The sequence below is a fragment of the Lygodium microphyllum genome, chromosome 29 (genome assembly GCF_053477565.2).
Source record: "Lygodium microphyllum isolate KBCC chromosome 29, Lygodium_microphyllum_v1.1.10, whole genome shotgun sequence".
NCBI classification, from domain to species: Eukaryota; Viridiplantae; Streptophyta; class Polypodiopsida; order Schizaeales; family Lygodiaceae; genus Lygodium; species Lygodium microphyllum.
In genome coordinates, this window is record NC_141163.1 from 48,052,904 (window position 1) to 48,076,979 (window position 24,076).

Genomic DNA, 24,076 nt, shown 5'->3' on the forward strand with positions numbered 1-24,076 from the left:
TGAAGCATTTTTGAAGAACCATTGAAGATTTGAAGACTCAAGGAAGAAGATACAAACATAGTGTCCAGTGACACTCATCTAGTGCTCTTAGCACTTGTGTCTTGTGACACAACCAACTTTGCTGCAAACTGAGAATTTTGGAAACTAATTTGCTACTGATCTTGCAACCTCAACATGGGAAAAGACTCTCCAAATGCTCGATTCAAAGGAGTAGGGTTCCACACTTGGCAAACCCGCATCAAGCTCATCCTGATGAAGAAGGGTCTTTGGGCCATCACAAATGGCAAAGAGAAGAAACCTCGACATGCGGACCTTACAGTTGCTTGGCAAAAGAATGATGACAAGGCACAAGCCATCATCAAATTGGAATTGGACGACAGCTACATCCATCATGTGGAAGCCGGTGACACGTCCCATGACACTTGGGATAAATTGGATACCCTATTTGGTGCACAGTGAAAGTCGTCCAAGTATGGTCTATTAATTGAATTTTTCCGACTTGATATGAAGCCTTATACATCCCTGGCATCCCATCTGAACTACATGGAGAGCTTGCTTACTCAACTTGTAGGAATAAAGCTAAAAATGGATGAAGATGTTTGTATTGGTGTCTTGCTAAAAAGTTTGCCTCCTGCCTATGATAATGTATCAACCACTCTAACCAACATGCCCGATCCTCAACTTGTTGATATTAAAGCCTCTCTGCTAGAAGAAGAAAAGAAACTTAAAAGCAAAGAAAAGCCTAGCACTTCAAAGGATGAACAAATGTTATATGTAAACAATAGATACAAAGGTAAAAAGGAACCGCTCTTTTGTGACTTCTGCAAAAGGACCGGACACACTGAGAAGTTCTGTCATGCTAGAAAAAGGTCCCAAAAGGCCTATCTTGCAGCTGTGAAAGAAGAAGAAGACCATGGACCAAAAGATGAAGATGAAGATCACCAGGATCGGAAGGACAAGACTCATCAATCCTTCTACTCTCATTACTCTGATAGACTGTTTTAAAAACCTTGTACTTCCTTGCCCTAATGCTTCCTGCCATAAGCTTTGTAAACTCCTCATGTAACTTGGCACTACAGTCCCTATACACTTTGTGAGGCCCCTGTTACAGCCTCTAGATGTCCATCATGTTTTGGTGCCCACACTTAGCCTTTTCTGCGACAGCCTCTGGTGTCTACCATGTTTGTGGTGTGCCCACACTTTGCAGGTGGTTCTCATTACAGCCTCTACACACTTTGTGCCTTTCTAGTTGTGATTGAGGAGGGGTGTTGAGAATCAGCAATCACACTCACTAAACAGCCTCTTTGTATGGAGCTTCAGGGCCAAGGACATGCAGGCTAACCTATCCCATATGCACAGTGGTGCCTACTGCAGTTTCCTACTTTCCTATAAAGCATTGTACTTGCTTCCTTTTCTTAATGAAATGATAGTACTCTTTTCTCTTCAGTGAAGTGTCAATGTCATTGTCCACATACACAAGATTGTGTTTATGAGTCCAAGTCTCAATCTTGGAACCTAATTCACTTGTGTAACAAACAGTGTCTTTGTCTTCTCAATCATGAGTCCACACTTCTCCTTCTATCCACCATAACTCACTGCCATGCTCTAGATCCCGTATCTCTCACAACCTAACTGTCCTAACTAAGGGGAAGGAGAGAGAGAAGGACTGCAGAAGAAGAGGGAGAGGAGAGAGAAAGGCAAGAAGATGAGAGAGAAAGAGGGAGAGAGGAAGAAGAAGAAGAAGAAGAAGAAGCCATGGGAGCTTGAGGAGGTGAAAAGAGAGTTTCTTGATAATTTCTGTGATACCTCAAAATGCCCTCTTACACCTTATATACCATCAGTGTGACTGGTATGTTCCCATGCCATATTCCCATGATCCCCGTTCATTATAAGCAAGCTATAAATAAGCTCAAGAGCATGTTGCTTTCAAAGTCTACGCTTGAAATTTGGCTAGCCCAATGTGAGAGTACTCACAAGAAGTTGAGGGAGCTCAATCCACCAAGAGATGATAAGTTTGACCTTATCACGAAAGATCTAGATGGTGGACCCTTGGTTTGAGTATGGTGCTATGAATGTGGATCTCCTTATGGATCAGGAATAAGTGGTAGGCAATCCTCGTACTCATGCCTTTCCAATTTCATGAGAACCCATGTATTGGAGAATAAAGCACATCAGAGAAGGTATGTAACGAACCGGGGGTTGAAGGTTGGAGTGATATCTAACTCAAAGGACATAGAAGAAAGCAATGAAGATGACATGATGATGATCTTAGCTATTATACAGGAGATGAATATTTTCAATAGCACTCATGAAGGCAAGTAAAAGTTTTCTAAAATTTGAGACCTTGAGTAAATCTTCTTTTTTTAATGTAGTAGTCACTAGTTTAGGAAAGAATTGTAATTTAGTTTCGTTTGACGATCGTATGTGCAATCATTTTATAGGTGATCCCTAATCCCTTTCGATATTAGATTTGTGACTTTCAGCTTGAAATCATGCAGGATCTAATTTTTTTGAGCTTTTTTAGGCAACCTTGCATGACTATAAAGACAAAGGAAGAGTAAGAGTTGTATGTAAGTATGATCAAAAGTGGCTGCACTTGTGTCCTCGAAGACCAAACTTGCAAACACTCCTTATAGAGCATGTAAAGTCAAAGTCTCACATCATAGCTATATCCAAAACATCATCCACAAACCAAGTAGTTTTAGCAAATGCTTGAGGAAGACCAATAAAGATTTCTGAGGTGGATCCATGACAAAAGTCATTGACCTGATTTTCTCCAATCAACCCAAAAAAGTGCAACACCAACATATTTGGAAACACCTACTTGTACAGGTGACTCAAGCATTTCTCCTTCATGTGAGTTGAATTTTCTTTGTTGGGGATTATGGAAAAGAACTATAACTTAGAAAGGTTGTGATTTGGATATAAAATCTATGCTACATGACCTTAAAATAGGGAATGTGTGGTATCCAGAGCCATACACAAAAGTTACCTTATATGACCGGTCTATTGAAATCAAGGTTGATGGATGCTATAGGCATGTGAATTGTCTTCGTATTTCATATGGTGGAAAACACTTTGAAAGTTTTACTTGTGAATATTGCCAAACAATTCCCACTTGCGATGATTTTTGCATGAGAGTGTATAGAGAGAGGGCTGGTATTGAGAAGAGAGGGGCTAGGAACACAGGAAAAGGAAGATGATTAGATTGTCTAAGTAGTGAAGAGCTAAAAAAAAGTGATAATTAAGACTAATAGAAACTTGAAAGAGGCCAAGAGGGAGCTATGGTGGTTGCGAGCAAGAGTTGTTGTGCTCTCTGTGAGAATCAGGTCCTTAAAAGAAGCAAACTTTGAATGCCTAGATAGGAAGAACGTGTGACGCTTTTGTAATAACATAGTTGAGGCCCATCGACAAGGTAAATTCGGAGGTAAACCAGCCTTGTGGGGCTTTTTTCAAGATTTAGCAAGGAATGTAGTGCAAGCCAATCAAGCACAAAGATTCACCGAGTCTACAAAGACCATGTTTGAGCTCATTAAACATTGGGGTGGACCATGCTTACATGAATTTTTGAGTGCCAACCTTGGAGGGCCATCCATGTCTACTACAAAAAGGCAAGGAAAGAAAGCAATTCAATTCATACCTAGAGAACATGAATACATATTTGAGGTAGTGGGTAAGATATATATGGATGCAAAAGTAAAACATGGGGTGCCATCAATGGTTCCGATCATCATCGTTGAAGATGAAACAACCATCAAACATCGTATAAGGTAATCCTAGATAGCTCTAACATGTTGTGGCTTCCATATTTCATTACTTTCCATAGTGTGTAGAAGGTATACAATTGATAAAAATCTAAAGATGACTTCATTTTGTGTAGGTGGAAAGCAAAGGATGACACTCTTATTGGGTTATGTGGAAGTAAGGGAGAACATCATCAATGCTATTGCAACGATACAATTGTTGTGGGAGAGGGATCACAAGGTTATGACAAGATACATGATGCCTTTCAAAACTGTGTGGTGGGGAGCTATGCAAGACTTTTGATAGTAAGCCCTCTCCATGAGAGTCTTCCACGATTAGCTTTGGTGGCACAAGCCACATGTAATCGATTTGATAGTGTTTTTTTTAGAAATCAATGGAGTCTTGTGGAACGTTTGTGGGATGCAAAGCTAAGGGATACAATAGGCCCGATAATTGGGCATGCTTCAGATGGAGACAGTAGCCAGTGCAAGATTATGCTTGAATATTACCTTGGGAAGGACGAGGACCAACCAGTCCTTTATTAATTGATGTGGATAGAAATTAAAAGGGAGAATTGTGAAAGGACATGTCTATGGTTTACATGATCAAGACTTTATACATTGTGGAAAAAAGCTTGTTGGTCCACTTGATAGCCCTACTTGACAACTTGCAATTGGTAATGTTTGGATTACACTCAATCATGTTACAATGGTCTGCACCTCATTTTCCATCGATTAGCACAAGCTATGAGATGGAGATACACAAAGAGATGACCGTTAGAATTGGGCAGCTTCTACTGAGAGGATTGCAAGCAAACAAGTGCAACATTGTATGAATAAATTATAGAGGAGAGAGAGAAGCATACAAGGAACTATGGCATATTTGCATATTATGGCTAACTATATTGATATTTTCTTATCACCACATTTGAACTTGAGGGAGTGTGTGGTGATGGCAGCCAAGGTTAGTCTCTTCAGGATTTGGAGGCTATGGCTACATCAACATGCCACATATAACTTGAAGACAAACTTCATAAGTAAGGAGACCTACACAGATATTCAACTTTCATGCCATTTTGTTGTGCTTCTTATAAAGATGTTTCGTGAACCTTGCTAGATCTCAAGTGTCCATTACATCTCACTGGATCAAATGTATGTAAAATTTATTTTAGTAAAATTGGAGGTATGGTGGGATGACAAGAAAGATCCTTTGACTTTGGAGACCTTTTGCATAGTGTTGGTAGTTTGAATAAGATCACCATGCATGAATGTAGTTCAAATGGGCTAATATTCTCAAGGGCTCACAAGAAGCAAGAGCATATATGGAAGTGTTTGAATATAAAAGAAAATATTTTAGAGACAGATCTAGGTAACTATGAATGTGTGGCTTCGGATGAAATAATAGTAGATGCATTGAAAGAGGGCTTGTAGCAAGCACAAATGTTGTGTCAATCATTGGGATTGAAACCCAGCAAGGGAGATAACTTAAAGTGGTGGTCAGAGCCTTGGGAGGATACAAATTCTATGTGGTCAAAGATAGACAATGAAATGGGGGAGGCTAATGAATATGATGACTTTGGAAAGCCAACTAGTGATGAAGACTAATTAGAGAATTCAGATGGGGATGATGACCTTGTTGCTCTTAGTGAGATTCGACATGAAATTGATGGGCTCGTAGATGAGGTTCATGGCTCAAGTATTGTTACAGAAAGTCAAAAGATCAACCCAATGGTGGAAGCTGATGGAAAGTATATCTTCAAGACTACATTGGTCAGTCAATTGAATGGGAGTTTGACTTTGTCAAAGGATCGATTGACAAGAGTGAGGCAAGGTGTCTACTTTGACCCTAAACTAAAATCACAATCATCAAGCAATGTGAATTTCTTTGGGATAGGTTCTAATTGTGTAGTATATTTTGTATATGATAGACAAGATCAAGGAAGTGGTAAGCATCCAAAGAGAGAAGAAAAACCACAAACTTGAATAAAATGGATGGGTCTCATAGCACATGGTACCTTAGTAGGGTCCAGAAGATGAGAAAAAAAGTAGGAGGTAGATATGTAGATTGTAAACGAGGCTTTGATTTGACAGATCAACCTCAAGGCATAGAAGTTCAACTTGGTTGGTACTAGAGGGTGAAAGGATCACGTATGTTCACATATGACTTAACAAACTTGAACATGATTTGCATAGATTCGGTGATCGCATTGGCAAATCTAACATACAATCCATCAAATGAAAGATATTAACTAGATGAGAATGACTATAAGTTTTTTAATGACTTTCTCAATGTGTTGAGTAATCACGTGCGTGATCAAAGTAAGTGATTTCAATTTGGAACAAGAATTATATTTTCTTTCTAAATAATCTTGTTACACTTTTTATAGTCCTTTTTCCTATAGGAAATGGATCTTTAAGCTAGAGCCTCACAAGGCTAGGACATACTCTTTGTAGCTAAAGTATTGCTACCAAAGGGTTTTTTGAGAGCTCTTCGAACTAGTCTTATGGTAAGGTACTAGGTTCACTGAAGTATGTTTTTGTTGCTAAAGTATTAAGGTGATGTATTGGGATTACATCATGGTCAAACTATATTGTATATAGTGTTTGTATTGTCTAGTCTTCTTTTGATTTTAGTTATGCTACATACCTTGTATGTGCTGTTGATGAGTTCTTGATACAAGAGATTCTCTTTCATCTTGCTTTTAGAACAATTTTGTCCCATTTGATCTTTTCGGATTCTCCGACAACATTATGCATGGAGATAAATAGTGATGAAAGTAATGGGATATAATATACTTATGTTTGCTTCTTTTATATAGTACATATATAGATCTTCCTATACTATAGAGTCCAAATGTACAGGATATACTTTTGGCATGTGGATCTTGGAGATTTTCACATCTAGATTTATGTCATACTGCTATTGTAAAATGTTGTAACATTCTTTTTCCAAAGTAGAGAAAGGATTCTTGCACATATTGTAAAGTCTCAAGTTTCCTTAAGTTAGAATATGAAAATTTAGAATGCTTGTATGACTAGTTAGCATGTGGTGTCAATTCTTGTGTTGGTTTTTATGTTACAATGTCCTACCATCAAGACCAAGATCTCGGGAGATGATGAAATCTTCAATTTATTTTCTAGTGATGCAATGTGACCTTGGGTGCATAGGAACATTTTTTAAGAGAAGAATCAAAGAAAACTCAAAAAAACATGGTTTCAGCATGGTGAATGCAATGCCATCTACATATATTATGAAGTTGTATCTATTGGGAGGGGAGGGAGGAGGTTGTATATTGACTATTATGGGTTTATGCATTATTCATGGCAGGAGGCATATTTCATGGTGGATTCCGTGAGGTTTTGCGGTGGATTTTGTAAAATTATATTTATTTGCCGGGGCTCGTATACAAGGTGGATTCCTTGTGCGAAAAGTTGATGGGGACGCCTGTCCTTTTTGGGCGTCATGTTAATTTAATGTGCAAGTGGGTGATTCCATAGCAAGTGATTTCGCAAAATACATATTTAAATTAATGGACATTTATGAGTTTAGAGTGCGCACTCGTATTAAATTAAGGTTAGGATAGAGTTCCAACCTATTTATTTATTTTGTAGCTGAAGACTGCTAGGTATTCACTTTTGTCAGTTTAATTTTGTTATTTTCTAACAATTGTGAATGCTTCAGTTGATGTGTAGAGCAGGTAGCGGTGGCGCTGGGAAGCACTGGGCGATAGCATGTATTCAAGTTATTTAGAATAAACTATCATTTTTGATAGGCACGTGTCTTAGGTGTGGCACCAATATTTATTTTGACACGCTTATTTATTAAAACGCTTGACATATATTTATTATTTTGTATGCGCATGGGTGCAGATTTAAATATTCATTATTGGTCATTGTATTTGGGCACAACCCGACTCTTAGGGCACCCAATCGCTTTATTCTTTATTTGGACAAAAGCAAACACAAAACCTAAAGCATGTTAATTGTAAATTTGGGCTACTTTTGAGCTTGGAGATGAATAAAATATTAAATACATGCTTTGTGGAGTGCTCACACAAGGCATGGGGGAAGATTGTACCCAATTGGTCTTTTTGCTTCATGTTGGGCAAGCCTATTCTCTTGGATTTTGAGCAAAAAGTAGAGTTCTTTGTTCTTGGGGACCTTTCGGCTCTCACTACGTACCCATGCGATATCCGATTTGCGCAACAGTGGTATCAGAGCAAAGCTGAGATTGAGGGCTTCCAATCGCTTACCATCTTGCGCAAAGGGGAATCTCCTTAAACAAACGAGCTCTACAATCAATCTCATGACAATCTGTCAATACCAGCACGTTCCTGGCAATGAAGAACCCTCTGCTACGCAGTTGGATCATGAAGGACCACCCTCTACTAAAGGAGGACCACCTGGGAAGCTCCCTTATCAACACATTTTTTTTTTCAGTTAGCAAAGAGAAGAAGCTTCATTAAGTTTAAAATTGATTAAGCTTAAAAATCTTAAAAGAAATCTTAAGCTGAAAAATTCAATCGACTACGGTGGCAGCATGCACTCATGGCCTTTGACATCAGTCACGACATTTTGTCATCCTCAAAACAATTGACTAAATTCATTAAGCTTTGAAGCTTAAAGTTTCTAAGCTTTTCTAAAGCTTTAAAACTTCCACTCTTTAATCTCCCATAGCAGCAATTCACATACAATAACTCCTGAACTCGTTTCAACCCCTCCGCAAGCCCCTGTTCATGCTTGCACTTTGAGAGAGCCAAATTCTAACAAGCAAAGAATCATAGGCAGACTATAGGAAAGAGGTATCCACTTGGAAGAAGGCCAATATCAATTTCCGTAATCGCGAAGAAGAAATATTACTAAAAAACCATTTAAGAAAAAAGAGAACAAGCCTTGTAAACCCGACCTTGAGCTACGCTCATCCCACTAACAGGATTTCGAGTGTGTGAGGTTGTTTGAAATTTTGTAGGATGACCGATCAAAATATGGAAGATTTTATGGTTGAAGGTGATTTACCGAAACCAATGATGGAGCAAAAAATGAACCTAGTTGTGATGCAGCTTCAAGAGGAACGAAGAGCATGTCAAACTTTGCAAGCTCAATTGGCCACTCTTCAATGATCTACTACCGATCAAGATGGACCGCAACCTGGAGATATTATATGACGCACGATCGATGCAAAACTTAAAGCACAATCTATTCGTAAAGAAGCCAAGATAAGTAAAAGAAATTTCAAATTTCATACTTTCAATGGGTTACGCGATGGAAAGACTATACTTTCTTTTATTATAAGTCAGTTTGATGATTATTTCCATGAAGAACAGTATGCCAAAAAAGACAATTAAGTGTGTCACTAATCATTTAGTGGACAGAGCATCCCTATGGTGGACTGTTGTTTGCAAAAGCATTGATTGTCCTACTACTTGGGAGACTTTTCAAAATAATTTTTTGCTAAATTTTCTTCCACCCCAATTCTACGAAAAAGCAATCAAACAGTGGGATCTTCTGCAACAAAGAGATCGCAAGCTTATTTCACAATATACCAAGCGTTTTTGAAATGCTTTATTGTAACTTCAAATGCTCAAAGATGTACATGCTGAGGTGACCCATAAGCGCAAGTTTATTTCTAGTTTGCTTGGTCACTTCTATGCGGAAGTGAACATGTTCAAGCCAACAACTCTCGAGGATGCAATTTCCTTGGCCCATGATGCTGAAGACAAAATTCGAGGACGAGAGAAGTGACCACAACAATTCTCAAACAATAGTTGATTTAGTACAAAGCAATTCAATTCTAACTTTGGAATATTTAATCAAAACCTCTTTGTTCCATCTTCATTCCGTAAATCTTGGACACGATCCCCTGCTTTACCATCAAACACAAATCCAAATCCTAAGCCATCTCTTCAACCAAATCCCAACATTCCTAAACTTCCCGCTATTACCAATAATGTTTATAAAGCCAAATCCATAATATAAATGCCATCAACCTGGACATCTCATGGGTTAAATTTCAATCCAAAAAGTCAACTGTTCACATCAACTACTTAGGAGTGACTGAAGATGAAGACCATGAAGAAATGCCAAATTTCACAGAAGACAATGATAATAACGGCACTACTTCAAATACTTTACTAGGTATACCGAATTTCCATTCTTTCTTAATGATGAAATGTCTTGTGCATGGTAAAGAAAAGATTGTTTTACATGATGATGGGAGCATAGCCGATTTTATTTCTACAAAATTGGTCAAAGAATTGAATTTATATACTTGTTCCACTCATTATTGCATCAAGGCTACATTCTTAGGCACTAGATACAATGGAACACAAGAAGTACATGACTTAGAAATTAAAATTGGTGATTATGTTAAACGTAGAAATTTCTTAGTTGTGCCTTTAAAATCTAGTGACATTATCTTAGGAATGCCTTGGCATCATCAGTATAATCCCAATATAGATTATTCCACGCATTCAATGAAGGTTCATTCTAATGGAAAACAAATCACATTATATAGTATGCACACTTTTGATAATTTTCCATTGCTTAGTCATACACAGGCTAAATGTGCATTAAGAAAATGTAGCAAATCCTACTTAATCTGGGTGAATGAAATTGAAGTTGAGGAAAATAAGATGCATCCTAGGCACGCACAATTTCTTTCAGAATTTAAAGACTATTTTGCTACAAACTTACCACGTGGTTTACCACCCATATATCCTGAAGATCATAAAATAGACTTAATTCCAAGTTCTCAACCACCATGTAAAGCACCTTATCGACATAATCAAATTGAATAGAAATAAATTCAAACTCAAGTTGAAGAATTGTTAACCCGAGGACTCATTAGGCCTAGTAGTTCTCCATTTGGTGCACCTGTCCTATTAGTTAAAAATAAAAACAACACCTATAGGATGTGCATTGATTATCGTGATCTATATAAGATCGCTGTCAATAATAGATATTCGATCCCTAGGGTAGATGACCTCATGGATAAACTAAAAGGGGTTGCAATATTTAGCAAAATAGATCTTAAATCTGGATATCATCAAGTACGACTAGACACATCTAATATTTTGAAAATTACATTTAGAACTCAATTTGGACATTATAAATTCCTTGTTATGCCTTTTGGTTTAACTAATGCACCAGCCACATTCAGTCGTATGATGAATCACATATTTTTGAAACATCAACATTGTGTCATTGTTTTCTTTGATGATATATTGGTTTTCAGTAAGAATGAGAACGAGCATTATGAACATTTATCTTTGGTTTTCAATTTATTGAAAGAGAATCAATTATATGAAAACCTTGAAAAGAGTCAATTTTTTCAAGCTCACATTGAATAATTAGGACATATTGTTTCATCTTATGGTATTAAAGTTGATCCTAAAAAGATCGAAGCAATTTTGAATTGGCCTATACGTGAAAATGTGCATGAATTACGTTCTTTCTTAGGTCTTGCTAGCTTTTACAGAAAATTTGTGAGAAATTTTTCATTGCTTACATTACCTTTGACAAAATTATTAAAGAAATGTATTTTGTATCATTGATCTAAAAATAAGCCAAAGTCTTTTGATTTACTAAAATATGCCTTAACACATACTTCTGTGTTGCAACTACTTGATTTTAGTAGACCAGTTTTTCTAGTAGTCACTTATGCTAGTGAATCTGGAATAGGAGTTGTCGTGATAGCCTACTCTAGCTGCAAGCTTAAACCCTCTGAACTTAAGTATTCTACCTATGATAAGGAATTGCTAGTTGTAGTACAAGCTTTACGTCAATGGAAATACTATTTAATGGGTTCTGAATTCATTATTAAAACTGGCCAACAAAGTATCAAACATCTCCTTAGTCAGTCACAAATCTCTGACTGACATATTAAATGGGCTGCTTTTATTCAAAGTTTTCATCCACTTATCCAATATCGACTTAGAACAGAAAATGTTGTTGGCGATGCCTTGAGTAGAATACCAACTATTCATAATATCTCTGTGATCTCTTTTGATTTCCTTATCCCTATGAAAGATACTTATGATCAAGACTCCAGTTTTCAAGTTGATGGGAATAAATTAATTGCCAATAACTAGATTCCAATTGATTCATTCTCTTATGCTGATGGATCTATGTTTTATGAGAAAAGATTATGTGTAACTGTTCCATTTAGATCATTTGTGTTGCATGAAATTCATTATCCCCCATATCAAGGCCATAGAGGTATTATTTTCACTTTAGGTACATTCATTGAAAATTTTTACTAGCCACAGATGGAATCTAATGTTCCTAACTTTGTATCTAAGTGTTTAATTTGTCAAAGAGTTAAGCGACACCATGGTAAGCAATATGGTTTGTTAATGCCTTTACCAATTCTTGAAAGACCATGGGAACATATTTCAATGGATTTTATTACTAGTTTGCCTAGCACTCAAGCTAATCACGATACGATTTGGACTATTGTAGATTGGTTTAGCAAACATGCATATTTTATTCCATGCAAGAAAACATTAACTACATCTCAAGCTGCTCAATTGTTTTTGAAAACTGTTTTTACTAACCATGGTTTGCCAAAAGATATTATTTTCGATCATGATTCTAGATTCTGCAATAATTTTTGGACTACTTTGTATGCAAACTTAGGAACAAAGATTGATTTTTCATCTACATTTCATCCTGAAACAAATGGGCAAACAGAAGCTACAAACAGTACAAACTTGGATCTTTTACGTGCATGCACAATTTCAAAATCACAAACATGGAATACACACTTACATTTATTTCAATTTGCATACAATAACACTCCACATATAGCTACACGAAAATCACCTTTTGAAATCATTAATGGACATAGATTGCCTACACCTTACAATTGACGATTGAGAACACTTGGTGTTGCTAAATGGGGAGTAGCAAAGATGAGAAAAATGGCATGTTGTTCAAGCCATTGCCTCAACTATAATAAGTTATACAGAGTAGCAATCAAGGTTACATGCATAATACTATATATGTAGCCCGAAGAATAAAGGAATAAATTTTGCGGTTGACATTTGTTTCTATATATAACACATATAAATCTAGTGTGCACATCATGAAGATGAGCTTTTGTATTTGCGTAAAGTGAAAAGTATATGGGTCAATAATTGCATGTAGTAGTCTAGCTGAATTTATTGAAAACATTTAGATTCTTCATCATTATCATAACTTAAGAGAATATTAAAAGAAATATATGTACCACCTTTACCATGCTAGAGTGTCTCTCTAATCGACATCCACAATGCTACCATTATCTCTTTCTATAATCCAACAAAGTCCAAAGACATTTCACACTATAGATGTTAAAATGGTATTATGGTTGATACTAAGAAGAGAGGGTCCAAGGATCAAGGGTACACCTCTAAAAGGTAGATAAAATGCCAAGGTCAAGCATGAATAAACTTTGTATATAAGACCCTATGTTGTCAAGGAGGGGGTAGACAAAAACCACCAAGATTCAAGGCACAAGATATGAGAGGTGAAAGAATCGAGATGAAACCAAAAGACACAAAACAAACTCTTGAAGAAAACTCTATATACTATAGTAGCACATAAAACTTACAAACTTTGCATCCAAGGCAATGTCTCAAACAAAAATTTGGCAAGATGATAGCTTGACCACATTATGCAACCTTAATCACTTTGCTACAGTGATACACATTAATACGAGACTCTAAAACTCTGCCAAGAATACTCCAAAGTACAATAGACCTCTCCAATGTAGTTCACTCCTAATTTTTTCTCAAATCTCTATGAGAAGTACCTCCTTGCAAAAGTAAAACAACTCCAAAATATCACCCATACTAGTAGATATAAATACATCCAAACCTAGATTCTCCAAATTTAGCTCTCCCAAGAAAGTTTGTTTGGTCTAAAGGCACCCAGGATCTCAACAAAAAACTGTAGTCCTTCAACTCAAGGGAGTTACTTGTGTGTGTGAATACCTAGAATCCACAAATATATCAATCTTTGACATATTTATAGCCCTCTTGATTAGCTCAACCCTATTCTTTCTTTGTGATTTCCATGCTTTTCCCATTCCATAACTCAAGATTGGTTTAAATTTGAGACTAAAGGGAGAATTTGTCTTTTAGCTAACCTTGATTTTCATGAAATAATCTCAACTACAAAGGTAGTGATGACGAAACCTTCAACCTATTGAGAATATACTCCTCACCTGTGCGAATCATGGGGTTGTTATTCATTGCTTGGGCACCATGTTAATTTACTTTTTACAAAGCGAGTATATCTTAGTCATAACCATATAGTATGATTTTTTCTTTTCACCATTTAATTTGAACTTTGGGAACACCTCTTGGGTACTCACTTACTCTTTAGATTATCAATTCATGAACTTTATAAAATAGATGGTCACTTGACTTGGCAGGTTAGTTCATACTCAAAGTAATTCCTTTGCAACTTATGTAAACTCCATGGGTAACTTATGTAAACTCTCTCATTCACTTGGCCAGTCTTTTCCATGTCCCAAACTTCTTGTCAAATGCTTGTTTATGCATAAACAATGCATTAATTCTACCAATCACTTGTCATGACACACAGATGAAATCTTATTATTTAAATGAAACCCGTAAGTTTTCACTGAGTGGATACGTAGTGCCATGATATCCACCCCCTCTAAACATGCATACCCTCTGGCATGGATTATCCATTCATGGACTTTATAAAATAGATGGTCACTTGACTTGGCAGGTTAGTTCATAGAGGTAACTTATGTTAACTCTCTCATTCACTTGGAGAGTCTTTTCCATGTCCCAAACTTCTTGTCAAATGTTTGTTTATGCATAAACAATGTAGTAACTCTACCAATCACTTATGCAATCTTATTATTTAAATGAAACCCGTAAATTTTCGTCGAGTGGATACATAGTGCCATGACATCCACCCCCTTTGAACCTACATACCCTGTGGCATGTGCCACCCTCACTCTTTATTGTCTTTAAGCTCAAGTGTAAGCTCAAAGTCTTCCTTTTTTGCTCTGAGTCCTTTATCTTTAACAAACTCTTTTCCTTTCTCTCTTACTCGTGATAACATATCTACAATTGAGTTTTATTTTCTTGCAATATGCTTGAACTTAGAATTCATGGATTCAATGATCATCCCAAGCAATGCTAAATAATTTGTATCTATGACAACATGAGATTCAATAAATTACTCTTTATCATATGTTAGGATAGTCAATACACCCCATAACTCTCTCTTGATATGTGGATACCTCCTTTGTATTCAAGACAGTGGTTCCAAATGCCACCACATATATGTTCCCATCTACATGATCTTGCATTCGTGAGGAGTCCACCTTGGGTTAACCCTCTATATAACGTGCACTCAAATGGTATTTTTAAAACCCCTTTTTAAAAAGTTTGCACCATTTTATATATCCCTTTTGTGAATTTTGAAGGCAATATTATATTTCTTTTGTAAATCTAAATTTTGAGATGAGGTTCATTTTTATAACCCCTTCTATACAATTCAAATAAAAACACAATGTCACACTACTTTATGTTGTGTTTTTTCATGATAATCGGATTTGAATATCCAAACATCATATCAATATTTTAAATGTTGTTAGAAGTTGATAGAGATGAACAACTAAACATTTATAGCTACCCACCAACATAAGGAAACAAAAAACCTCAAAAACCAAATCTCATAATATAATAAAAACTCAATAATTTGCACAAAGGATCATGAGATCCTCATTACAATTTCCTTATTCTTCCATTGATACACACATAAACACTAGAGTGCACAATCTTGTATACTTTTGCACCCTATACAAGAGCCATCTACTAGAGGGCAAACTCCTCTTTGGGAACCATGCACAACAACCATAGATAATCATGGCCTAAATCATGGGTGCAAGAGCCAAGATAAGATACAAGGTAATGACCTTGAGTAGTAGATACAATAAAATATACAAGGGACATTATTTAGATTAGCTCAAGACAAGAAATGATATCAATTACACCTCTAGGGAGATTTGGAGGGGCTCTCATTTGAGTAAAATTTTCTATAGTTGAAAAGGTGAATACATCCCATATAAGAAACACCCATCATTAGGGCCAAAAATGCTTCAAAAAATGCACTTTTGTTAATCATGGGATTAAGGAAAGGGCCAAAGAGAGTTCGCCACGTGTGCAAGAATATGGTATTCTTGTCTCCTCTTTTTTAGAGATAGTGGAGTCCATTTTGTGATTCTCTCTTCCTTTTTAGCCAAAACCCCTAAAGTCTGACATGTTTTGGAGTCCCAAAGACGTTATTTACTTACAAATCTGACAAAATACATGACAGAGATGTGATGAAATTAATAATGAGTCTTTTGAAAGTCCAGAGATCTTTCAATATTGTTTTTGGCGCCCAATACATACTCATTTGTGTTCTTGGCGCTACTTTTTAGTTCATTCACCCCTCTTTGAGCTTCTTTCTCTGCGCTTTCATTCTTTTCATGGCTTCCTCTAGGCGCCCTTCTCGTTTAATACACTCTTGCACAGTCTATAGCCAGGGAGTAGATGGAAATTGGGAGCCCAAAACCTTTACTGTAAACGATTGGGTTACCATGTTGCCATCTTGCAAGGGTTCTCATAAGGTGAAAAGAAGAAAACGAGATGATATAAAACATCACTGGAAGGGGCGTATCATTGCCTTCAAAATTATGCCCGAAGGCTGGTTTGTCAAGGTGCAACATGTTTACATGGCCAAGGATATGCACTTGCCTCCAGACGAACGTGTTCCCCAACAAACACATTGTAAGTTATCAGTTGAATAACGTATATAATTCTTTTCCATTTATGCAATTTCTAACAAACGGTTCGTCATTGTAGATAACTTTTCGTCAACAAGTATTGAATGGCAACCTGTGGAAAGCTTAAGTGGGACTTTCCATGCCATTCATAAGGTATTGGCAGACATTATTTATGCCGATCAAACTGTGTCTTTTTTTAGTGAATGCAAGGTTTTTATATATTATGCACAGTATGTGGTTCCCTCTAAAGCGGATAGGTATGGGAATATCGAAGATTTGCCATTGCAAAGTCTTTCATCTCTAAACTAGGAGATTCCTGACAAGGTAACGGTGCAGAGTTTCAAATTCAAAATATCTCAAGATATTAAAAAGTCCATGATAGCTGGAAGGATCTCAAGAAGAATACGTTTATCATGGTTTGTACCCATCCATATCTTCATGGCTTGCTTTAAAACAGCAAATTTACAACGAACGAAGGTATCCTGGCTAAGTAGAAACTTTTCGGAAGAGGATTTGGACAACACTATAGGGACGCTTTGGAAATCTAGAGAGTGCGACCATAAGGGTGATATCTTGAGGTGCAGTGCATGCCCTCAATCCTTGGCTTTGGCTTAGAGTATCCCTCGCCAAACTCTTGCTTTGGGCTTTGATTACAGGAGATACAAACTAAGATTGGGTATTTGGGTTCCCTTGGATTCGGATACAGATTGCACACCATATAAACTTGCGGTGCACGTTTTGCCGCATGAAGAAGTAAAGAAGGTGAATGTTACTTCCAATTGGAGTCTGAAAGATGTGAGGGATACCTTGGAATTGCTAGACAATACATCCCCTAGATATAAGTTCAAAGTGAATGGCGTAACAATTGGTAAAAGAGACGAGCGCTCTTTTTCTTGTACGAGTTGTTTGTCTCCCACAATTGTGAGTTTTGAGCCTTGAGAATGAAAACTTTGCAGGAATTTATCTTAATAGACTATCCTTAAGATATTTTTTAGTGGGAACTCATAAGCTATGATGAAGTAAGTTGCCTTTCGAATGTATATAAATAAAATGTACATTACATTCGATTTATAAGTGAAAAATTTCATTACATCATGAGGTACAAAAATATCATATAAATGTACAAAGCCAAAATAATAAGGCTCGTGTATGCTTATGTTTGCTCTTTTGATTCTTTATCTACTGCCTTCTCCTTTGTTGGCTTTGTGGCTTCTTTATCGATTTCTTTAAAGATGTTATTTCTCACAGGGCCTTTCTTTGATTGTTGAAAGAATTTCACATTTATAGGTAGTCTCTTTTCTTGGGGTTTAAGAGGGGATGGATCAAATTTCAGAGGAGAAAGCATTGACATTCCTTTTTTTTTAGACTCTGCAGTAGTGGTCCCATTGCCATTGCCTTTGCCCTTGCCCTTGCCCTTGCCCTTGCCATTGCCATTGCCCTTACCCTTTCCCTTGCCCTTTCCCTTGCTTGTGCCCTTGGCCATTGAAGTTTTGGGAGGAAGAGGGGAGTCAGGATCATATGGTGTGATTGCCTTGTCCAGAATCAGCTCAACGCATCTCTCCCTTATCCACCGAACATATGAGTCAGGATAGTCTCTACACTATAAGAATAAATGTTATAAGTTAGTGAAAAGAAATCATGATAAGGGTTACACAAACATAAAATGAAATTAACTTACATTCACTCCTTCTATTTGTAACAACTTTGAATCCACTGTTCTGCAAATATTTGATATAACTCTCCATCCACAAGAATGCGCATCGCTTTGCAATGGAACTTCTTGTAGAAGAAACGTATAAGGCCTTTGAGGATCAACAAGATCCTCATATGTAGTATCCAAAAATGTAGAAACAAGTCTACCAGCAATGCAAAAGGAAGCTTTGTAAGTTCAAAATATTTTTTGTAAATAAAATCAAAGCAAGTAATTTTCTTTCAACATACATTCGTGCTTGGCCATGAACACCGCTGAGAGAGTTCATAAAGATAATTTCTCTAGTAAGACAATTAATATAGATGAGACTCCAACGCCCTCTGCAAATTCAAAATAGAGGTGAGCAGAAGGGTAAAAGCAAATGAATATAAATTTTCCTCTACAGAAAAGAAAAATACCTTTCTACATAAGGGAAAAAGATGTGGTAATTTGTCACACTATCGAAAGTACGAAAGAATGGTGAAATTTTAGACCCAGATCTTGCAAATAGTTCCACAGAGAGAAGTGGATCCATAATATACATGGTTCTACGGATATCGAGAGTGAGAGAGGAGACCAATGCCTTGCAGCCAATAGCAAAAGCTATTCAATACAAATTACATCTAAAATATACTTGAACCTATAAGCCTTACCTTACGCAAAAAAAAAAGCCTTACCTTATGTAACAAAAAACAACAGAGTCAGATAGCTGGACATCCCTTTTCTCCAACATGGGCTTGTCCTCGGGAGATATACTAAGGTATTCCTCCTCAGGTTCTGCAAAAACATTCACAAGTATCTGCCCGTACACTTTGCCCATCCTCTCGTTGACGGGAGCAAGTGATGCGGCTTTCCTCTTGTAAACTTTGTCTTCAGTTTCCAACACCTCCTGATTTTTTTCACTCAAGAAAGACTCCTACTGGGTGGCACCCCTTGTAGAGTAAAGGTGAGTTACATCCTCAACCTTTAGCTTTTTCCCTTTCCTGGACAATTTCGGGGGAATGTTAAGGATTTCAAGGGCTTTTTGATCGTTGGAAGGCAAGGGCCTCAGCACTTTATCGAACCTATACCTGATTCTGCTGATGATGCTGAAATCCTTATTCATAAGGGTAATTCTATGAGCATGGGCAGCAGCAATGTAAGCATCGTTCATGAAATCAATAACAAAATCCTCTGCGGCCTCTTGTAGAGCAAGAATGGCTGAGAGTTGCCACTTCTTATTTAGACCAGAGATAGTTGCCACTTGAGACAATCTATCAGAGATCTATTTAACGACTCTTATAAAAGTAGCCTTTGGAATGACATGCTGTGTAGCTCTCTGGGCTTTTCTAATCTCACTGAAACACCTCTGCATATAGAAGAACCGGGTCTTCCTCTTTCTCTTTTGTGGCTTGGGAGGTTCAGTGGCTTCAGTAGATGTAGGCTCAGGTGCAATTGGAGGGGATGAATCCTTCAGAGGGCAAGTCTCACCCTTTGCTTCTTCAATTTCAGGAGAAGAAACATTCACTGTACTGAAATTCTTTAACTCCATGGAAGATGTTAGGCCAACACCTGGTGTAGGGGGGATTTCTATGGCAAAATGCTTTGGGGCCTCTGATGGCCCAGCTTCAGCAATATTTGAAGAGGGCTCCTCCTTAGATTCATCAAATTGTAACTTTCTTCTACCCCCACTGTCCTTCCTATCCACATACACTCTTCTTGCAGTTTGCTTTGTCCTTGCCATACAGAGAAGCAAATAGAAGAACTAGAAGGACAAAAAGTGATATAGCAAATTTCTCAAAACGCAACAGGCCTTTTACGGCGCGAGAAGGGACGAAAAGAGAAATGCCGATATGGCGCGATATGAAGAATATGAAGAGTATGGAAGTGCGCCCTCGCTCCGTATTGGAGTAGACAAGAAGAGAAATGCCGATATGGCTCGATATGAGGAATACGAAGACTATGGAAGCAGGCCCTTGCTCCGTATTGGGAAGCGAAAGTGGTTATGAGAGGTCTAGGAGTATCAGAGCTTACTGATATCACTCCATCAGAGAGGCTTCTTGATTTTAGCCTTCAGAATGGAATGGATCTTTCTTTCTACGGAGTTGTGAAGAATGTCTTTAATCCTGATTGGAACCTTGAGAGTGTTTTGAAATCTTGTAAAAAATATATTTTGGAGGACTTTTTGGAGTTTGAAAATCTTGCAGGTCCTTCTATTGAAGTTGGCACAAATGAATATGTCCATGTTCCCATTGGGTCAACAGTAAATGAAAAGTCAGTGTTTACTAAGAAGTGTGGTGTCCACTCTCTGGACAGGTTTTATGCAAGAGACATATTGTGCTCCACTCATTCCAAAAATTGCAAGATGATAAGAAAATCTGCTGCTTTTATTGTTTTCACCCTTGTCAAATATCCTGTGAAAGATGATGAGCAACAGTTGGAAGGAGCAAAGTTTGCTAGCTTTTGCATGTTAGATGATCTGGCAGATGAAAAGGAAACAGAGCAGGTTGTAGATGCAGATTTTGAGGCTTCTATTGCTGAGAATTTGGATGTTGCTCACTTCAAAGCTGAGACTATCATTGAGGAGAGCCAAGGAGATACAAACCCTCAAACTGATGAGAGTTCTCACCATACTGTTCCTTCTCTACTATCTATACCTTTCAAGGACAAGGAGTACATTTTACCGTCAGATATTCAAAAACTTTTCAATCTCAGGGAAGATTATTGTCTAGCAATTATTGCAGAGGCTTCTGATGCTGCAAATGGGATAATTGACACAGAGAATGAATCAAAGGAAGAGATACTCAAACTTGATAAAGAAACTCTAGACGATAAGTTTATTGATGCTGGTGAGGCCCTCTCTCTTTGTTTTGAAAAGGCCAAAGAAGTTGAAAAAGAGTTGAGTATTACTGATGAGGACTTCGATCGCATTCAAAGCCAACTTGGGATTTCCAATTTTGGAAGAGAGGAGTCTGAATATGTTAAAGAATTGATCAACGCCATAGAGACATCATCATCAATAAATTTATGGAATCCAGTTAAATTGGAGTACGATGAAAATCAAGTGGTAAGATAATTTTGAATTTGCTTTTACACATTGGTAGGTTTGCATTTCACGCTCATTCAGTATGGGTTTTATTTGGAGTTGGAGATTGCTGATACAGATAACTTCTTGGGACATGGCAAAGGATCGAGAGCTGGTGGTAGTAAATTGAAAGACATTGCACTCGGCCACTACTTGGGTAGGATTGACCCTGATTCCTTTTTAGTACTTCATAGTAGTTTCTCAGAGGATGCAGCATGGCCCATACTTTGTATTAAAGCTCTTACAAGGCTTCTAGGTTTCTCAGGATTACAATATAATGCCCACAAAGTAATGTTTCTGGAAAAAACTGCAGCAATTAGGATTTTTGGCTACGGTCCAGGTTACTCTGCTTCTAGAGCAGGATACTTTTTGGCATTCACATCCTACGCCTTGGCTGCAAATTGAACTGATGTAAAATCTATAGCTGGCTACAAGAGAAAAAAATTTCTACATTATAGAGGAAAGATTCCTGAGGAGGAAGAGAAGGTGAGAGTTTTGGAAAACTAGCTTTGTATATATTCTTTCTTATATATAAATGTGCAATTGCTCATGTGTCATTGCCGTCTTTTATCTGCATTCTTTGAAGTTGTCGTCGAAAAAACCAATTGAATAGCTCCTCCAAAGCATTGCTTTTTGTAACTCCTCCCCCATGCCTTGTGCTTCGAAAATAACTTGTGCGTGCTTGATAGTGGGATTTTTCCATGCCTTGGTTACTATAAGTTGCTAAGGGCCCATGCTCCTCCACAAAGTAAGGTCCATGAATATGAAGAATATGCTGCAATACAAAGTAACACTAATTTTATACCAATTGAAAAACCTGTCAAAATAAGCCCACATTAAATAATTGTTACTTTACCAGATAAAAAGTGATATCTTTTTCTCCCCATGCCTCTTTTATCACCTGAACAAGATTTGTGATTGATCTTTTGAACTCTTCCGCATATGTATATGTTGTCTTATGTTGCCTGAGGAGTTTCAGAAAAACATCAAGGTGTATCCAGACCTCCATTCTAAGAAACATAAGCCTCGGTGTGCTTGCAACATTTGTTGTGATCTCACATAGCTCTCTCCAACACTCCCAAGCCGCATTCACCTGCTTTCCTGAATGGTTTCCTAAGAATCATCTAGCTTTTGAGCCTCCCATAGAGACATCGGCCAAGATATCTCTTGTTTTTCCTGAAAGTATTGGATCCTTTCTCAAGTGAACTTGGCCCCCATGAAATCCCATTTTCGATAGTAATGCCTCGCATTTATCAATACACTCATCTGATAAAGATAATGGCTTAATGGAATATGCATAGTCAAGATGCAACCTGAGAAGCTTATCGATTATTCTAATCTCTGCATGCAAAGTACAAATATGAACATTCTTAAGAGAGATTGAAAGAATGGGATCCTAGATGTCTTCTATGTTTTTAAATTTACTCAAATCTATAGAGTCTCTATTTGGGGCTCTTCTTACTGGTCGCAAACTACTCCAATCTTTGGATCCAATACTTTCCATGCAATAAATGCAAGGATATTTTGCATTTGCACCATTACATAATCCAAGCATACATTTGATAGTTTTTAAATCAGCACTCATATGCCATTCCACATTAAAATTACCAACCCCATCAACTACCAACATTTCGCCTTCACTTTGAGACTTAATGATATTTGGAATACCTGTATGGTTGAACAACCATTTCAACGTTTAATGATTTTCAATTGGTACCTGGGCTGCACCAATCGACTAAATCTCCATCTCGGATTGGATCTTATGCAATGGAGCTTGGCCCTCACCATTACTATGGTCCAATGCCATGTTCATGAGGCAAATGCTAATTTTTTCCATCTTTTGTTCCTTTTGAATCTGTGCTTCATCCAACTTCAAGGCAAACTTTAGAACACCATAAAAGGTATTATGCTACTTGTCATTTATGTTGATGATTTGATTATGACAGGTGACAGTGATGAAGATATCCTTCATGTGAAAATGCTATTGAAGCAGAAGTTTGAGATGAAGGATTTGGGAGAGCTGAGTTATTTCTTGGGCATTGAGGTGATTAGATCACCAAGTGGGATACAGCTCTTGCAAAGGCAGTATGGATTGGACATGCTATCCAAATATGGGATGACAGGCTGTAAGCCTATTTCAGTTCCTTTGGAGGAGAATGTGAAGCTGAGCACAGATGCAGGTGGGCTTCTAGAAGACCCTACTATGTACAGACGCATAGTAGGAAGTTTGATTTATATGACTATTACTAGACCAGATTTGAGCTATGTTGTTGGATTGGTAAGCCAGATTATGCAGGCTCCAAGGAAAGCACATTTGGATGCGGCTAGACGCATACTCAGGTATGTGAAGTCCACATTGCAGTATGGACTATTTTATGAGACTGGGGTTTAGATACAGTTGCATGGATACACTGATGCTGATTGGGCTGGTAGTATTTTTGATAGACGATCTACAAGTGGATATGTGTTCTCTTTTGGGAGTGCTGCAGTCACTTGGAGCAGTAAGAAACAGCCTACAATTGCCTTGTCGAGCACAGAGGCTGAGTACAGGGGTGTAGCAATGGCTGCATGTGAGGTGGCTTGGTTGCATAAGCTACTTTATGATATGCATCAGTCTACAGATGGGCCAGTTGTCATTTATTGTGACAACATGAGTAGTATAAACTTAGCAAATAACCCAGTCTATCATGCTAGAACAAAGCACATTGAGGTGCATTATCACTATGTGCGAGAGAGGGTTTTACTAGGTCTTATTGATCTAGTTTATGTCAGCACAGAGGATCAGG